Genomic DNA, 17,961 nt, shown 5'->3' with positions numbered 1-17,961 from the left:
TGGTACCAAGGAGGGACCACTAAGCCTATTGATCAATGAAAAACCACTATTTACAAAAGACAGGGACAGGAGCCAATTAAAAAGATGAGCAGAAAGTTTAGTTTTGTTTCTATTTGCAGTGGAATTATTATATTTGCCTAGCACCATTGTCAATGGTATAAAAAGCATGAGTAAAAAAGTCATTTTCAATGCCAACAGCTCAAATGCGAGACCGATTGCAATGAAAATGCAATCGGTCTCGCATTTCTTAGAGTTGGAATCATTGTCACTATAAATGCCAATGTCTTTTTTTTTTTTTTTTACCTAGCCATGTTTCAGGGTACAGTACCGTATGTGGCCAAAAGAGGTCCTATGGGCCCTCTGTTGGCCACATATAGTACTGCACCCTGCAAAGTTGGAGTTATTGGCATTATAAATGCCAGTGTTTTTTAACTAGCCATGTTACAGGGTGCAGTACCATATGTGGCCAAAAGGGGTCCCAGGGGACCTCTTTTGGCCCGTTGTGGTACTGCATCCTGCAGAAGACATGATAAATCCACCCTACCCATAATGCATTGCATGAAAGACAGTACCACGAGTACATTCAACTAGCTATGTCCATATATAAAATTAGTAGCTCTGAAATATGACAAACAAATTATTATATTAATTCCGGATTAGGTTCTACTCTGTGCGGAGCTGATGAAGGTAAATTAATAGATGGTCTCATATAAATGTGAGATGTGCTAGTGAGCAAAGTAACCACTGCCTGCCTTACAGAGGACATAGCTTGTGTTCTTAAAACCCACCATTTACAAGGGACAGGAGACAATTAAAAAATGTGTCCAAGCGTTTAGTTTTGTTGTTATTTACAGTGGAATTATTATATATGCTTTGCACTATTGCCAGTGGTATAAAAAAGCAAAAGTAAAAAACATGGTTATTTTCAAACCCAACAGCTCTAACTTTAACACATTCAAGACCTATTGCATTGAAAATCCAATTGGTCTTGCATTTGCTGGAGTTGGAGTTACTGGCATTATAAATGGCAATTTTTTTTTATCTAGACATGTTGCAGAGTGCAGTACCATATGTGACCAAAACAGGTCCCAGGGACTCTTTTGGCCACATATGGTACTGCGCCCTGCAGAAGATATGGTAAATCCACCCTACCCATAATGCATTGTATACAAGACAGTAGCACGAGTACATTAAACTAGCTATGACCATATATAAAATTAGTAGCTTTGAAATGTGACACAAGAAATATTATATTAATTCTGGATCAGGTTCTACACGGTGTGGAGCTGATGAAGGGAAACTAATGGACGGTCTCATATAAATGCGAGATGTTCTTGTGAGTGAAGTAAGCACTGCCAGCCTGGCTTAGGACCAAGAGTGTCTCCTGACTGAAGCCTTTTAAGAAAATAGTCCCTTGAGGCTGTAATTAAGACCTAGTGAGTAACAACAAATGTAACGGGTAATATCCTCATGGGAGGTTACAAGAAGAGACAAGGTGGTTACTAAGGAGGGACTACTAAGCCTATTGGCCAATGAAAAGCCACTATTTACAAAGGACAGGGACAGGAGCCAATAAAAAAGATGGTTGGAAAGTGGGCGGAGCTTTATGCACATATCCTGAATACAGCATGTCTCGAAGAGACATCGCAAGCGCTGCTTGGCCTAAAAAGGGGGCTCTAGGGTCAGCTTCCCATCTCATTCCTCGCGCTGGTCTTACTGTTGCTTGTTCCACGCCCGCCGGTCCATTAAGTGGCTCTGCCCTGTCTCCAAGTGCATCTTGTGGCATGCCCCCAGCATCTCCTGTTGGCATGGGGAAGTTAAAAGAAATTCAGAAAATCTTTATTTTTTTCTTCAATATTTTCTAAGTACTGACTAGAGATTTAGGGACACATATGAGTAGGAGGCGCGGTTGTATAGGTCCATGTCTTGACCCTGTCCCTCAAATTACTAATTTGGTATCTCAGTTTCTCATGTCATGGGTATCTTTCAGACTCTGTACCTGAGATTCCTGACTATATTTCACAATTTCTTATAACCATTTTAAGAAAGCTTCCCACTGTTTTAGGTTTCATTCATACCTACGAACATTCAATCATTTTTTTAAACATCTTTAAAATATTCTATATCACAGTTATCTTCCAGAAAACCACTAGCCACCCCCCCCCCGTACCTGAAGGAAACTTTTTTATTTCGTCATCAATTACCTATAAATTCCTCTTTTTGATTAACACAATCAGACTTAATGTTCTATAAATTTTGAAGCATACTAGTGCTGTGTAACCTGCTTGGTAAGTCGATCAGCAGAGAGGTCCTCCTCCCCTCAGAGAATCCTCCGTCTTACTACTGGCATGTGGTCTTGTGGTGTGGAGTCCTGTCTAGCTCTACTCCCCTCTGCTGGGCAAATCCAGGCACTTCCCAGCAACAACCCACCATGTCTGTCAGAGAAACTCTGTGTTCAGGCCACTTGGAGTCTTAAAATGTGTAAAAAGAAAAGATAAATAGACATCTGTGAATTGCAGAATAGACCAACAAGAAGCCGCCCCTCTTCCCTTAACAGTTGTATGAAAGGGAGCGTGGCTAGCAAAGGAGAAACAGAGACACAAATATGTAGTGTTTTACAAACAAGCTTTCAATGGGAATCACATGATTTAGAGAAAACAAAAGGAGTACATCTGAGACTGAGAACATAAAAGAACGGAGGCAATCTAACAATGATGCAATAATGTAAACTTTCAGGGTGAGCAAGCTGATCGTCACATTCTCGTCTCAAAAGCCAAGATGTGAAAAAGAGGCTCTGAATGTAATAAACCGTCACCTTCCTTACGCACCGTGAATAAACAAGCTTTGGCATAGCCAATAGGTCTCGCTTTTGGAACCTTATAAGTATTTAGTTATGCAGCACAATATCCTTGGTGCAACAACATCAACTGTTGCATGGCTAAACACTTAGAAGGTCCCCAAGGCGAGCCCTATTGGCTATGCCAATGTTTGTTTGAGAATGGTATCCATTGTTTCTTTCAGTTCGGTTTTACCTTTAATGGGGATTCTGTGAAAGGAGGTTCTGGCTTGGTCTGTTTGAAGCCTGGTATAGTCTTTTTCCGCCTTTCATTGCTAAGTATTAGTAGGGGATTGTGTAGAATGAAGTTTGTTTCCACTGGATTAATGAGCTGGCAGTTACCAAGTGGTGCGACAATTACAGATAGGGTGGAGGTAGGTTCTAAGACAACCTTCAATGGCTATTCAGCATTAGGAAGGTGACTTGAAGGAGTTGTGAAGCCCCAACAGTAGGTAATGCAGTAGGTGCAGAGATTGCAAGAAGCACTGTGCTCCAATGTTAAACTAATATCCCAGACCTGGGCTTCTTGAATGCTGGTGACGTATAAGCCAATAGCACTGAAGTATAGCAGAGAATAACAACTAATCGCGGTGATGCACTTTAGGGATTGTCACAGTATATAGATCGAGGAGTTTCTCCCCTGCAGATGTCAAGCAGCAGTATTAAAGGCCTTCTTCAGATCTGGATCCCAGCCCTAGGCTTGCGGAGGGAAGAGGAGGAGAGCAGGATCGCCTCGTCCTTAAAAAGCAGAGAGAGGCCTGTTGGACCCGAGTGTATGGGAGGCCTCCTTCAGGAGCCCCGGCAAGGCTATTTAAATAGCAGAATCACCGTTGAATCTTAAGAGTTTGGAGCTGCAATATAACCTCCTCTAGTAAAATGTCACTCATGCTATTAGGACGTGGGGACTGGTAGAAATACTGCGCCACATTGTGGTTTGGGCCGAGCGCTCGTTGCGCTCCTTCCGGATCGTTACTTACGTCTGGGTCGCATCAGGGGCCAGGAACGTGGCTATAGAGCAGGCTGTGTCGGCAACACGCCTTCCAAGGCAACCTTCAGGCAAGAAGCAGCTGAGAGCATCTCTGCACATTCCCAGTTTAGAAACTTTTCTTCGTGGTCGAAGCTGATTTGTATCCATGAAACAGGGGCAGAGATCCAGCACAGAGGAGACAGAGCTCACGCTCAGGCGCTGGAGCGAAACAAGTTCAAGTTCCTGCATTTAAAAGAGTCAATTGGGGAGGCAGGAGTTTTATCACTTGTGCCTCTAGGGCATGGAACGAGCTTCCTTTTCATCTCAGGAATGCCCCGGATCTCCTCTCCTTCAGGAAGGGGGTGAAGACATGGCTCTTCTCCCAGTAGCATACACTCTAGTTTCCCCAGTAGCCAGTGCTTAGCGCCAGGACACCCCAGGGTAACCGTGCGCTCTACATAACATAACATCGTTCTGACAGTTACTTCAAGCTTTACCGATACCGCAAAGAGAGATGCACTACTTTCTGGGCACAAAGGAGTTCACTGTCTCTCTCATCCCGGAAGTCTCGGCATATTCCTTGGAATGTATCATGTGCCGGTTGCCATCCCTGGACACGTGTTTCGAGGTAATTGCATCTTGTCAGCAGGGAGCAGGTAAGTATGTGGGGTGCCAAGTACTCGGCACCTCACATACCGCAAAATCGGTAAAATAGCTGCAGCGCTTTAAGGGAGGCATAAACTTATGGCCAGGCACCAACAAGCAAAAGACGTAGGGGGAGCAAATGCCGATGGGGGAGCAGAACTCGATAGATATATGCTATATTTGTCAGCTCCCCTCTGACGTAGGGGGAGCATTTCCCGATGGGGGAGCAAAGCTCCTTAGAACACCGGCGTGCTGCAGAGAGAAGAAACCAGTAGCTGTCTTAAGCTTTGCATTACGTCTATCAAGAAAGTCATGTAATCCATTCTCAGCAGCAGAAAGCTTAGAGTAAGCGGCTTTGCTGTATAAGCTCCTGGGTAGTAGATCACTGGGTCGATCATGATGCCCATAAATGATTTTATTCTCCAGCATTGGATCTATTATAGATCCATATGCTGTTTCATTAGTTACCCACATTAAGCTGGAAATCCTCTGACAAAAATAAACATGTGAAGTCTCTTTGAAAATTAGCCCTGAAAAAGACTTCCTTTTGAGTAGTATAAGCTTTATTTCAACAACTCGTGTCATAAAAGCTAGAAAAGAAGTGCCAGTTAAAATACAGATAAAAACATAAGAATAGGGAGTACATACAGCACATATCACAATGGGCATACAGGTTCTTCCTTCCGCAGCAGTATGGTTTCTGCATCGTATTTCCTATAGAAAGGTCGCATAGTAAAACAGTGTACAATAATTGCTTCGAGCGCACAGTGCTGCTACATACGACACCTCAAGTGGAGGGCGATCCAAAATGTAAGCCAATGGAAGGGTGCCATGCTCTTTAAGCATGAACAGATTGGAGAACAGTTCGTCGTACTGCTCTTTCTTACAAACGATGTTAAAATTCATTTGATTTGGAGTTTCCCTGATTAAAGAGAGAAAAAAAATTCAAATAGGATTTAAAAACCGCTAACAAGTTGTTTCAAAGGTTAAGATATGCTTCAGAACAATCTCAGTGGGAAAGAAGGACCATCGTGATGTTACCACAATTAAAATATGTTAATTTGGTCTTCATATCCATCAATCATATTGTTTTCCATTGTTAATGGGACCCTCTTGTGGAAAGACTGCGGAGTAGTTGTTTACAATAAAGTGCTTGTGTGTTACGTCTCAGAGAATTGAGAATTTCGTGGGTAGGGAAGCTGATAAACCCTTTGACAGCTTGTGTAGAGGCCAGCCTACTGTTTACTGTGGTTCTCGCATTAGGGCCTTTCTCCTGATACCCCACATGTTGCTAAGGAACTTAGCCCCTCCACAGACAAAGGAGGTGTAGAGTCCGATTTGAAGATGCGCAGGGCTTCCGATGGTTCCGTGTGCCCAACTGCCAGCAGATCAGTTTTAACCATTTAGACCTAGGCTGCACATAGGCCGGACATGCAAACAGCACATGAGCAACGGACTCCTGAGGCGGAAGCCGGGAGGTTTTAAAAAAACTATTTGAACTCGCATTGTTTAGCATATACATTTTATTGGCGTCCCTTCCCCCTGCCACTGATTAAGACTCACCTCGCTAGCAAACCACTGCCACCGCTGGTGTCCGGAGCCGCATCGCTTCCCCTTGCGGTGCAGGAGGACCCAGGCAGGTTTCACTTGGCAGACATCTTGGGTGGGGGTCTTGGACAGCGCTCTAGTCGCTAGCAGGTCGGGGCCATAAAAACAGATGATAGCTCGAGCGCGCAGCATCTAGATCGAACTCCTGAGGCGGAAGCCGGGAGGTTTTAAAAAAACTATTTGAACTCTCATTGTTTAGCATATACATTTTATTGGCGTCCCTTCCCCCTGCCACTGATAAAGACTCACCTTGCTAGCAAACCGCTGCCACCGCTGGTGTCCGGAGCCGCATCGCTTCCCCTTGCGGTGCAGGAGGACCCAGGCAGGTTTCACTTGGCAGACATCTTGGGTGGGGGTCTTGGACAGCGCTCTAGTCGCTAGCAGGTCGGGGCCATAAAAACAGATGATAGCTCGAGAGCGCAGCAGATGAGCGCAGCGGGCGTGCCAGCAGCGCGCCGGAGGCGCGCTAAAGGCAAGCCCGTCTGCGCCCGTTCGGGACCGGAGGCCATAACCCCTGTATCTTTTCATCGCCCGATAAGGTATTACAGCTCTGAGTCCCTCCTTAGTATGAGGACTACTGGGGAAGGAGACTGTCTGCACTCATTCCAAGCGCTGTATTTGCCTGCGGTCTGTCCTACGTGCAAACATAAGCTGAATACTATCCAGCATCATGATAATAAGCAGGACTATAACATGCTACTTTTAAACTGCAGGTCCCTACCTAAACACAGGACGGAAATTGCTCTTATGTTGGAGGAGCATAGGCCAGACGTAGTTTTCTTAACAGAAACCTGGCTGACGCCAGACTCCGATCCAGATATTGTATCAGCCATGCCCCGGGGCTTCCAAATTATGCTAAAGGACCGGGCTGTAGGGAGAGGAGGTGGTCTGGCAATAATATACAAAGAACAGCTTTCTTGTCGATATACATCTGAATCAATCCCTGACTGCGAAAGCCTCGCTTTCAGCATTGAATTCTCCCCCAATAACTGTTTCTCAGGCACCCTTATATACCGACCACCGGGCCCCCCAAAGCAGTTTCACAAGACCCTCCCACCGACCCTGGCCGAGGCGGTCACAACTTTTTCTAACTACACACTGCTAGGCGATCTTAATCTCCATTTTGATGTCGCTCATGACCATACCGCCACGGAGTTGGTGGATGATTTGGCGGCTTTACAATTGGAGCAGCTTGTCGATTCAGCCACCCACATCAAGGGCCATCTTTTGGACCCAGTATTCAGCAATTGTATCGAGCTCAAGGCTGGGCAAACTATTTGTCCTCCGTGGACTGACCATTTACTTGTCCCCCTTACTTGGTCTATTCGCAAGCCTCCTCACCTAACCCCCATTGTGAAGAACGCTACAAACTGGGCTAGACTCCCAGTGGAGTCCTGGTCCAACAGCCTTATTATTTCCCGTCCCCCCTGTAACGTGGATCCCTGCGCAGCCAATCAGGACTATGAAGAGTGGATCTCGAATTCTCTTGAGGCCACACTCCCCCTCCGCAAAATCATTACGAAGCGTTCACAAAAAACGGCCCCCTAGTTTTCTCAGGAACTCATGGAAAAATACGGCAATGCAGGAAACTAGAAAGACGGTGGCGTCTGGATTACTCCTTGGACGATAAAACCCAATATAGAGAGGCGATTAGGGCCTACAAAGACGAGGTAAAAACTGCCCAATCGACCTATTTCTCTACACAAATCATGCGGGCAAAATTTAAACCTAAAGAAATCTTTAAGATAGTAAAGAGCCTCACTAAACCCCCCCCCCCCCTCCTCGACGCATCCATGTAAAACGTTAGCACACTGTAATGACCTGGCAGTTTTTTTTTCATCAAAACGTCCTCCATATCTACTCCTCTTTTCCTGCCATGGATCTTCACCCCGCTGCTCATACATGGCCAAGTCCGGTGGAGACTCCCCTTCACCCCCCGGCAACCTTGGAACACTTTCCCTTGTTGGAACAGGATTCCCTGGAATCCCTAGCTCGGCAAGTAAAATCAGGGTCACCATGTGATCCAGCTCCACCAGAGGCAATGATGTCGGTAATTCAGGTTGTCCTCCCCACTATCAGGAATCTCCTCAATGCCTCTATTACCTCCGGCATAGTTCCACCCCCCTGGAAGCAGGCTATGGTGCGTGCTCTGCTGAAGAAACCGAACCTTGATCCTGGCGACTTTAGCAGCTATCGCCCCATCTCCCTGCTTCCCTGGGTGAGCAAAATCCTAGAGAAGCACATCAATATACATCTGACAGACTTTCTTGAGAATAACCAGCTGCTGGATGTCACTCAAACGGCTTTCGGCCTAGGCATGGGACGGAGACTGCCTTACTAGCTGTCACCGAGGAAGCCAGAAGGATCTTAGATCGAGGGGGATCAGTGACAGTGGTCCTCCTCGATCTGAGCGCAGCATTTGACACGGTGAGTCACGATGTGCTGCTGCGCCGCCTTTCTGATGTTGGAATCTCAGGCAGGGCAATACTCTGGCTCAAATCCTTTCTGAGCAATAGATCTTTTCAGATCTTCGAGGGAAATACGGTCTCCTCCAGCAAACCCCTGAGCTGTGGGGTTCCGCAGGGCTCTTCTTTAAGCCCTGCGTTATTTAACATCTATATGAGACCACTGGCTGAGGTCGTTCGTCAGTTTGGCATTAAGATCATTTCATACACGGACGACACTCAGCTAGTGGTATCCCTGGCACAGGAGGACGGCCAATCTGCACAAATGGGGCTAATGAAATGTTTGGAGGAAGTAAAAAGCTGGATGACGAGCTCTTCCCTTAAGCTCAACGGGGATAAAACTGAGCTGATGCTCATGGGCCCCGCTGTTCCAACGCATTTTGACTCCCTCTGGCCTCCATGCCTAGGCACTCCCCCTGTACTCAAGGACAATATAAAAAGTTTGGGGGTATGGCTGGATAAAGCCTTAACCTTTGACACCCAGGCCATCAAGCTTTCTGCAACATGCTTTGGCCTCCTCAGGATGCTGAAAAAAGTGCTCCCACTTCTACCTGTGGAGGCCAAGCAGGTTGCTGTCCAAGGCCTGATACAGTCTCGACTGGACTCTAACAACGTCCTGTATCTCGGTGCCCCCGATTATACACTGCGCAAGCTGCAGATTGTTCAAAACTGCGCGGCTCGCACATTGCTCCAATTGCCACGGAGACTGTCAGCCAAACCTGGGCTGAGTAGCCTGCATTGGCTCCCGGTTCGGCAAAGAATTGCCTTCAAGGCAATGTGCATATTCCATCAAGCCTTCTGGCACAAAGGACCGGCAATTAGCCGTGAACTAATCACACAGTACCACCCTAGGAAACACCTTCGCTATACCTTCAGCTTGGGGTGTCCTCTGAGGGCTAACACCCAGACCTAACTAAGACCAGTGAACTCAGAACATTGCCGTGATTGTTGATCACATATTGCCAACAAGAATCAGCTGGTCTTGGCAAAAGCCCAACAGCCTGAGAAGAGCTCCGAGGAGCCATCCTCCCGTCCAACTAATACAAAATTACATCTGCCACCCCATTCTCCCTCAGCCCCTCTACATCAATTTACCTTGACCCACATGACCCGAACTCCTTCTCCATCATTCCCCCCCAATCTCTCATCAAAATCAAATAGAAACTTTAAACACAAACTGATTAGACAACACCCAGAAACACTTGTCACGGATATTTACCACTGCTCCTTCAAAGGTTAACTGAAAATGGATCTCATTTTCCATACTAAAAGACCAGAAAATTGTAATTCCATTCTCAGATCTCAGCTCCACATATTCAAATCAACCGCCACTCCCTACAGCTGCAAGCTGACGTTCTCAATCCCCAACTGCCCTATGCGTAAGGACAACACCTCTGCAACCATCTACTTCAACGGCACAGTCTTGATTCAAGCCAACAATGACAACTTAGATGCATTCGACAGCCTCTTCCCCTCGTTACAAAACGCCCCCTCTCACACACATCGCCCCCGCCCAACCTACTCCCTATCCCCTAACAGACTGACCCGCCAGGAGATCCCACAAACTAATCCCACGCCCTCTGCCAACCCCAACAACCTTTCTCCCGGACAACAACCTCCCCTCCATCCTCCCTGCACAAAACGCTCACAATACACTCTTCCTTTCCAATACATACCGGACGTACGATGTCAAGGAGGCTCTCCATCCCCCTGACAACTGCCCCCTACCCCCTCCCTTCCCATGCCACCTCCCCCAACAAACAATTAATGACCCCAACCCACAGTCTACAACTCCCTATCTCTTCCCAGACGCAAGAGGATGCTGGAATCACGACGCGATCTCTCACACCCCTTGCCCACGGCTCCACACATAGACAACACTGGCAACACGAACGCCAAAAGCCAACATATCAACGACAAGCTCTCTCCCCCACGGGACGACCCTGCCCAGAACACCCCCACTCCCTCCTCTGAGGAGACAACGCAGTGTCTCGCTCTGCTGGAAAGCCAGCTAAAAACTTTAATACTGGGCCTTAACAAAATCTTACTAAACCTTACCACACTCTGAGAGCCTAGCAAACGCCCTCACCGACTCCCACTTTTCCCAAATAAAACATCAAAGGCCTCCCAAGGCACTATGTCCCAGTTGGAACCCAACCTCCCCTCTCGAACCAGTCACAGAGACCCAAAAGAACAAGAGCTGCAATGTCCACGAGTGAAGCATTGGATCTCGCCTCCTCCTATGACACTCCCACTACTCTCACCCCAGAATCCAGGATCTAGGTTATCACTGGATTCAAAAGAGACCGCTCCCCTCTGAGACCCCTAAGACTCCCTGCCTTCCTCACTAACGTTCCCAGGGCTCCCCTTATGATGAAACACAAAAACGGGGCGACCTCCACCAAATGCATGCTCATAAACTGCAGATCAGCCACCAAACATGCAACAGAGCTGGCCGAAACCATCCTCACCCATGACAGACATCACGTTCATCACCAAAACCTGGCTAAATGAGTTCTCTTCTCCAATCATGGACATGCTTGTGCCCCCTGGCTTTTCAATTATCAACAAAGACAGAAAAGACCAATGAGGAGGGGACATAGCAATCATACACAAGATCATCATCTCCGTGACGGAAACCAACACCTTCAATTACAACACTTTTGAATGCCTAACTGGCAACATTAAGACAAGTGACAACAAATCACTACTCTGCCATCTCCTCTACCATCCACCAGGCAACACCACAGCTTTTGGTGAATACCTGTCCGATCTGATTACTCACTGCTCACTCCGAGACTCTGACAATTTAATTCTGGGTGACCTCAACCTACACTGGAATGAGGAAAACAACTTGCTAATCCAAACCTTGAATGATCTCCTACACAATAACAACCTTACCCAACACTGCTCAGAGGATCTATCCTCGATGCCATTATTGCCCAACATGACACATTAATTATCAACCACATCCTGCCCGTTGACTGGTCTGACCATCACATCACACATCAAACAACAAATCCTATGCCAACACCCCACGCTGAACCCCCCAATTGGGGGAGAAATCTAACTCAGAACCCCCTGGCAGACCTGGAGGAAAGGGTAAGGTCTCTCCTTCCCATCTCCACAGATGATCTCTCCACAACAGAACCCACCTCTCACTACAACACAACTATGACTTCCATTCTGGATCAACAAGCCCCCTTGAAACTAAAAAAAAGTCAGGAACATTCCATCTAGATCCTGGTTCAACACAGACATAAACTCCAAAAGAAAGACTCTGGCAGAACAACCCTTCCATAAACCTCTGCGAGCAACTCAAATCAGTGCACAGGAATTACAAAAAACACATCAAGAACGAAAAAACGTCCTTTTTTTGCAATGCTCTAGACAACGCAAAAAACAGGCCCAAAGAACTCTTCAACCTCATTAGGCAACAAACTTCCAAGCCCCCTTCATCCTCAATTTTAGTCTCCAAAGACCTGTGCGACAATTTCTCCAACCTCTTCAACGACAAAATCACCAAGATTGAGCTCTCCCTGGACGACAACCGCATACCCCCCCCATAGGAGCCTGTCCCCAAGGACAGAAGATATCGTACCTGTAGTGGAGACGGAGTTTAAAGTACACACATTGCTATGTTAGCATAAGCGTCTTAGATGTAAAACGCCATCTTGCAACTTTTGTTGCTTTTGCACACGACACTGCAGGTAGCTGTTATTATGCGAAAAACTGCTTGCTTGCTTTTTCTTCACATGAGAACGGTCTGTTGTTCACATCCCTAGACGTGCACCGCAACCTTAGTCTGAACACTGTGTGCAGAAGCCGTCAAGGTCAAATAACAATGTATGCTTTTGAATTCATGTTGATCGGCCCACGCTCTAGCCATAGCACGCACACAGCTGCAAATATCTGAAATTCGGGTGCCTTTAATATTGCATTTTGCATGCATGATTCAGACACTTTGGAGAAGACCTTTTCCAGACACAGAGCAGAGCTGATCCTGTAATGTGATTCACCTAAGCTGATATTTGCCGTATGGGGTTCCCCATTCAAACCTAGAGACGTTCTATTAGTTTCGTAATACTAGCTTACTTGTGAAGGGAGGGTGGCTTTATTCCACTATCATTTATAGCATGATTTTGTCCTTCATTTTCTATGGTATTGAAACAATGCTGATGGTTTTAATTTTAATCATTTGTCTGCTTATGTTAGCCAAAGTACTGCATCTTAGGGCACGTAGTTAAAAATAAACATTTTAAACTTTACTGTGTCTCTGATTACTCTTGTTGTGGACTTATATGAGAATAATAATGAAAAGGTGTTTCTGATTCCCACCATTCCTGAGAGTACTCTAAGTCGCTTGTTCTGGGTTGTCTAATCATTGGTAGCTTCGAGATGATACGGAGAATGAATGAGACACTGATGCTAGTCGGATAGGGGTTCTGGGTACTGAGGTGAGTTTTTGGTACACCACCATTCACTGAGGTCCTGGTTTCCTGCGCATAGTTCTGTTTATGAGCAGAATCCCTGCAACACACCCAAGCACCCACCAAAACTCTGGAAATCCTGTAACCCCATCCCTGAAGAGGAGATAGTAAAACTGATCTCCACCTCCAAACCCTCATCACACGTCCTCGATCCTATACCTGCCCAACTGGCCACAAAACTCAAACTCTCCCTAGCCCCACTCTGGAGCAAGATCATAAACAGCTCCCTGAGAACCAGAACCATACCAGATTGCCTCAAAGTCGGCCAAGTCACGCCACTTCTGAAAAAGCCAGGCTTGGACACTAACGATCTAAATAACTTCAGACCAGTCTCCAATCTTCCTCTCCTATCTAAAATCCTGGAAAGGTGTGTTCTCCTACAACTGACTCAACACATGGACAGCATCAACCTCCTAGACCCCCACCAATCGGGTTTCAGAAAAGGCTGCAGTACAGAGACAGCGATCCTTAATGTCATAGACGATATCCACAAGTCACTCGATACGGACCAATGCTGCTTACTCATACTTCTGAACTTAACGGCAGCCTTCGACATGGTTGACCACAAGCTACTCATCAAAGTGCTTCAAGAAAGGCTAGGTGCGGAAGAGGTGGTCCTACATTGGTTCTCCTCCTTTCTCCAGAACCGCACCCAAAGAATAAAAATCAAAAACTTCTCATCCGACCTACACCCCGTCAGCAGGGGTGTCCCCCAAGGGTCAGTTATTTCCCCGCAAGTTTTCAACATCTACACCTCACCACCATACTAAAAAAAACAACAACATCCCCTTCCACCTATATGACCTAATAGACTTAAAGATGGTAGAAGCCACTTAATTCAATTTGATGATAAATGCAACAAAGTTCTCACAAAAGTACCTGGATGCGTAACGCAAAACAAACATAAGGTTCGCAGGAATGGAGATGCGTCGGTTCCTTGCTTCGGGGGAGGCGGTGCGTTGCGCCTCAATGCTTGCGCAGAGTAGGGGATGCGTCTTTGTCCTTACCGGAGAGGAGGTGATGCGTTGATTCTCGTACTGCATTTCGGTTACGATGCGAAAAGATGGTGCCTCGATGCGATGGGACAATCCGGTGCGATGCGATAAGATGGCGCCCTTAATGTGACGATGTGAAGACGATGCATGCACGCCCGGCAACCGTGCGGCGAACTCTGTAACTTTGGAGCCACGACAGGCCCTGCGACACGCTTCTCCGGTGATGCGACGGCGACCTCTGCGGTGGCGACACGCATCTCCGGTGATGCGTCGGGTAACAGCTTTGACAAAGGCACGCTTCTATGGTGATGCGGCGGCGACCTCTGCGGTGGGGATTGCTTCTCCGGCGATGCGACGGCAACAGCTGCGACTGCGACACGCTTCTTCTCGTTGAGTCGCGCTTCCAGCTCCCAGCGACACGCAGGCTTCTGCAGACAGAATTCCCAGCAAGTAAATTCAGAGGGGAGCTGGTGGTGAAGTCTTTTGTCCCTGAGACTTAAGTAGGAGGCAAGCACAAGTTCAAGCCATTGGAGTAATATTCTGCAATATGATGAAAGTTCATTGAAAGTTCCTTCTCCTCTCCATGGCACTGAAGACACCACTGTAGGCCAACCCAGCAACACAGTCAGGGGGACAGTCCAACTCCTACAGCTTCCTTGGTTCTTCTCCTTGGCAGAGGTTCGTCTTGTTGTTCCAGAAGTGATCTAAAGTCTTGTGGTCTGGGTCCCCATATTTATACTACTAAATCCTTTGTCCTCTGAAGGCAGAGGGGCCTGTACCTAGTTCAAACGAGTTCTGTGCAGTCCTGGAGTACTTTGTTTACAGGACTCCTTCTTTCCTTTGGCAGGGTGGGCCAGGGACATCAGACGCACCACAGGAAGTGGAGCCAGCATTGTGGAAGGCAGGCACAGCCCTATTCAGACCCAGGTGCTGACTCCTCCCACCACTCTACTTGCAGGTAGGTCTATTCAGCCCTGTGCTGACTCACCCTGTCTCCTGGAATCCCCCAGCCCCTGTCACTCACAAAACGAGACACACAATACACAAGCTAGCAGAGGCAGGCTGGATGGTTAGGTAAGAAAATACCTACTTTCTAAAAGTAGAATTTCAAGCACAGAATGTTAAAACCAACTTTACTAAAAGATGTATTTTATCAATCTGAGTTCAGGCATATTAAACTCGAATTTCTACCATGTTCCCTGGGTCAGTTAGGATTCTAAGATGTTATAATCAAAATGCCCATTCTTGCCTATGGGGACTGGTAGCCATGCAATAGTGAAAAACGTAAATGGCTGTAATTCACTATTAGGACATGCCACACACACACCAGGGCATGTCCTACCTTATACTTACAATGCACCGTGGCCTTGGGCCTACCTTAGGGGTGTCTGATATGAAGAAAAGGGAAGGTTTAGGGACTGGCAAGTGGGTGCACTTACCAAGTCGACATGGCAGTACTAGACTACACACAGGCTCTGCAATGGCAGGCCTGAGACACACTTTACAGGCTGCGTCTGTGGGTGGCACAACCAGTGCTGCAATCCCACCAGCAGCATTTGATTTACAGGCCCTGGGCACACATGGTATAATATACTACGGTCTGACAAGTAAATCAAGTAAGTCAATCATGGAGTCAGTAATCCATACATCAATTTACAATAGGGAGCGCATATGCACTTTAGCACTGATCGGCAGTGGTAAAGTGCCCAGAGTCATAAAACCAACAAAAACAGGTCAGAGAAAATACAGGAGGAAGGCAAAAAGTTCAGGGATGACCCTGCAAAAAGGGCCAAGTCCAACACAACCCCCTTCCAGCTAAAACGCAGGGTAGACCAATCACTACCTTGATGGGCTTCCTTGCTTTGGGCGATAGAACATGGACCCTGGCCTGCAACAGCAGGGGCATATTCCAGTTCTACGCCAATCTGAACCTATTTGGATCCCTCTGTCCATACTCGCAGGGCCCACCAAGCTAACCCATTGGGAACCCTTCTCACCTGTGGACACCACCAGTGCCGCACCCAACCTTAGTTTGCTCACAGGTGTGTCCCAGCAGACAGACAGCAAGCAACAGTGGCCGCTGACAGTAGTCAGTGATGTGACCCAGGCCTTATGCCTCTCAGGGCTCTCAACACTCTGTGGCGTCAGAGAGCGGGGGGCAGTAGCCCCAGGTGCTTGGCACCCTTTGTCCACTCTCCCTCCTGTCAGGTCAGGTATGACATCCTGACACTGACCCACCAGCCCCGGGCCTGTACCCGGCGGCTGGACAGGAGACTGGGGTGGGCTTTCCCACACCCGGTCCTCCCCCCTCCTTGGGACTCTGTACCCTCCCACTTGGAGTTGTACCCCCTTACAGAATTGTCAGGGTGCCTGTAGCAGGTGTCCTGCACGATTCGCCCACCAGTTCAGGAGTTCCATCCTGCAACTGGGCTTCCAGGTCAGAGGGGACACCCTGAACCTGGCCCTCCAACCTAGGGTCTAAACCCTCCAGTTGAACCGTGGTCAGAGGCGAGGACTCCCTCCCTCTGCATCCCCTTCCAGAGTACTGCACCCTCCCATCAGGAGCAGTACCCCCAGAAGACAAACCGGTCAGTACACTATTTACAGTTGTCCCACCCTCCAGGTCAGACAACACCTGAACCTGGCTTCCCAACCCAGGGACCAACTCCTGCGGTTGAACACTTGCTCGGTGCACCAGGACTTCATTGGGAGCACATATGCCCCCCGAGGGTGACACACAACTCATGTGTCGTGTGACAGTCTGCCTGGCACAGATCTCCCGACCCCTGTCCATCTGACAGCATGTGAAGATCCCCCAGGACAGAAGTGGTGTCACCATGGGCATTCATCGGTGACTCAGCCCTTCTGGCTGGCCCCTGACCCACTGGTTCTTCCACTGGGTACTCTCTCTCCCTCTCACCCCTCACTCTGGACTTCTGCACCCTCCACTTAGGAGTGGCACTGCCAGACACCAGAACTGATGGAGGCCTGCTTACAGACACTCCCAGCTCACTAGACACTAGGGGATCCCCCTCAACGGGTGGCTCATCAGGACAGGCTAGGCTCCCCACCTGGTGTTCCCTTAAAGAACCATCCAGGCTCTGGGACTGAGGTTGGGCACTATCGGGACATAACCAATTCTCACTCCTTCCCATTAAAGACAGGATGTGAGGCCCTACACCCCTCCCACTACAACGGGACCTAGCTGGGCTACTCTGAACCACTTCCTCCACTCTGGGTTGGAAGATACCTGAGCCACTCCCCTTAGGGCCACTTCCCAATGCCTCCCCATACCCTCTGGAATCCACCAAAAGGTCTGCCTTCAATGTGAGCTCCCTATGGTCAGAGAACTCACTCTCCAACAGGTGTTGGCATAGCTCTGGAAAACAGGGACTTAGAATATGCTCTCCCACAATTGGACCACACAGCCCCCTACAAGGGTTAACCAAACTATCCTTCACCTTACCATCCAGTGCCTTGCACACGTACTCCACACCACTCTCCTGAGATTGGGTAGACAGTATTGGTCTGGCTCTGTCATTCAACCCACACTCTTCTGGGCGGTTTCCACTTTCCCACACCAGTACTTCAACCATGGGGGAACCCCTTCCCCTGCTCCTCTTATCTAGAGTCAGTGGAGTGTCCCAACACTAGGACCATGAACCCCTGCACCAGTGCCCCATCTACTTCCGGGACACGGCGCCCACTGGAGCTACCTCAGATCCTTGAACCTCCTGCTGTATGTTAACCCCCTCCAAGCTGGGCGCCACATCTCTGGGTGTGTGCACTACTCCCTCAACACTAGGTAACATAATTTTGCTGCCACCATCTGGGCCGGATTCCACCTCCAACTTAGCCGAGCTCACTTTCTGAGCTACACACATTTCTTGTTGCTGGGCTGTGACACTCATTGCCTCAAGCCTCTTGAGCTCCAAATCAAGCTCCCTCATTCTCA

This window comes from Triturus cristatus, chromosome 1_2 (assembly GCF_964204655.1).
Source record: "Triturus cristatus chromosome 1_2, aTriCri1.1, whole genome shotgun sequence".
NCBI lineage: Eukaryota > Metazoa > Chordata > Amphibia > Caudata > Salamandridae > Triturus > Triturus cristatus.
Note: the sequence above shows the minus strand (reverse complement) of the source record.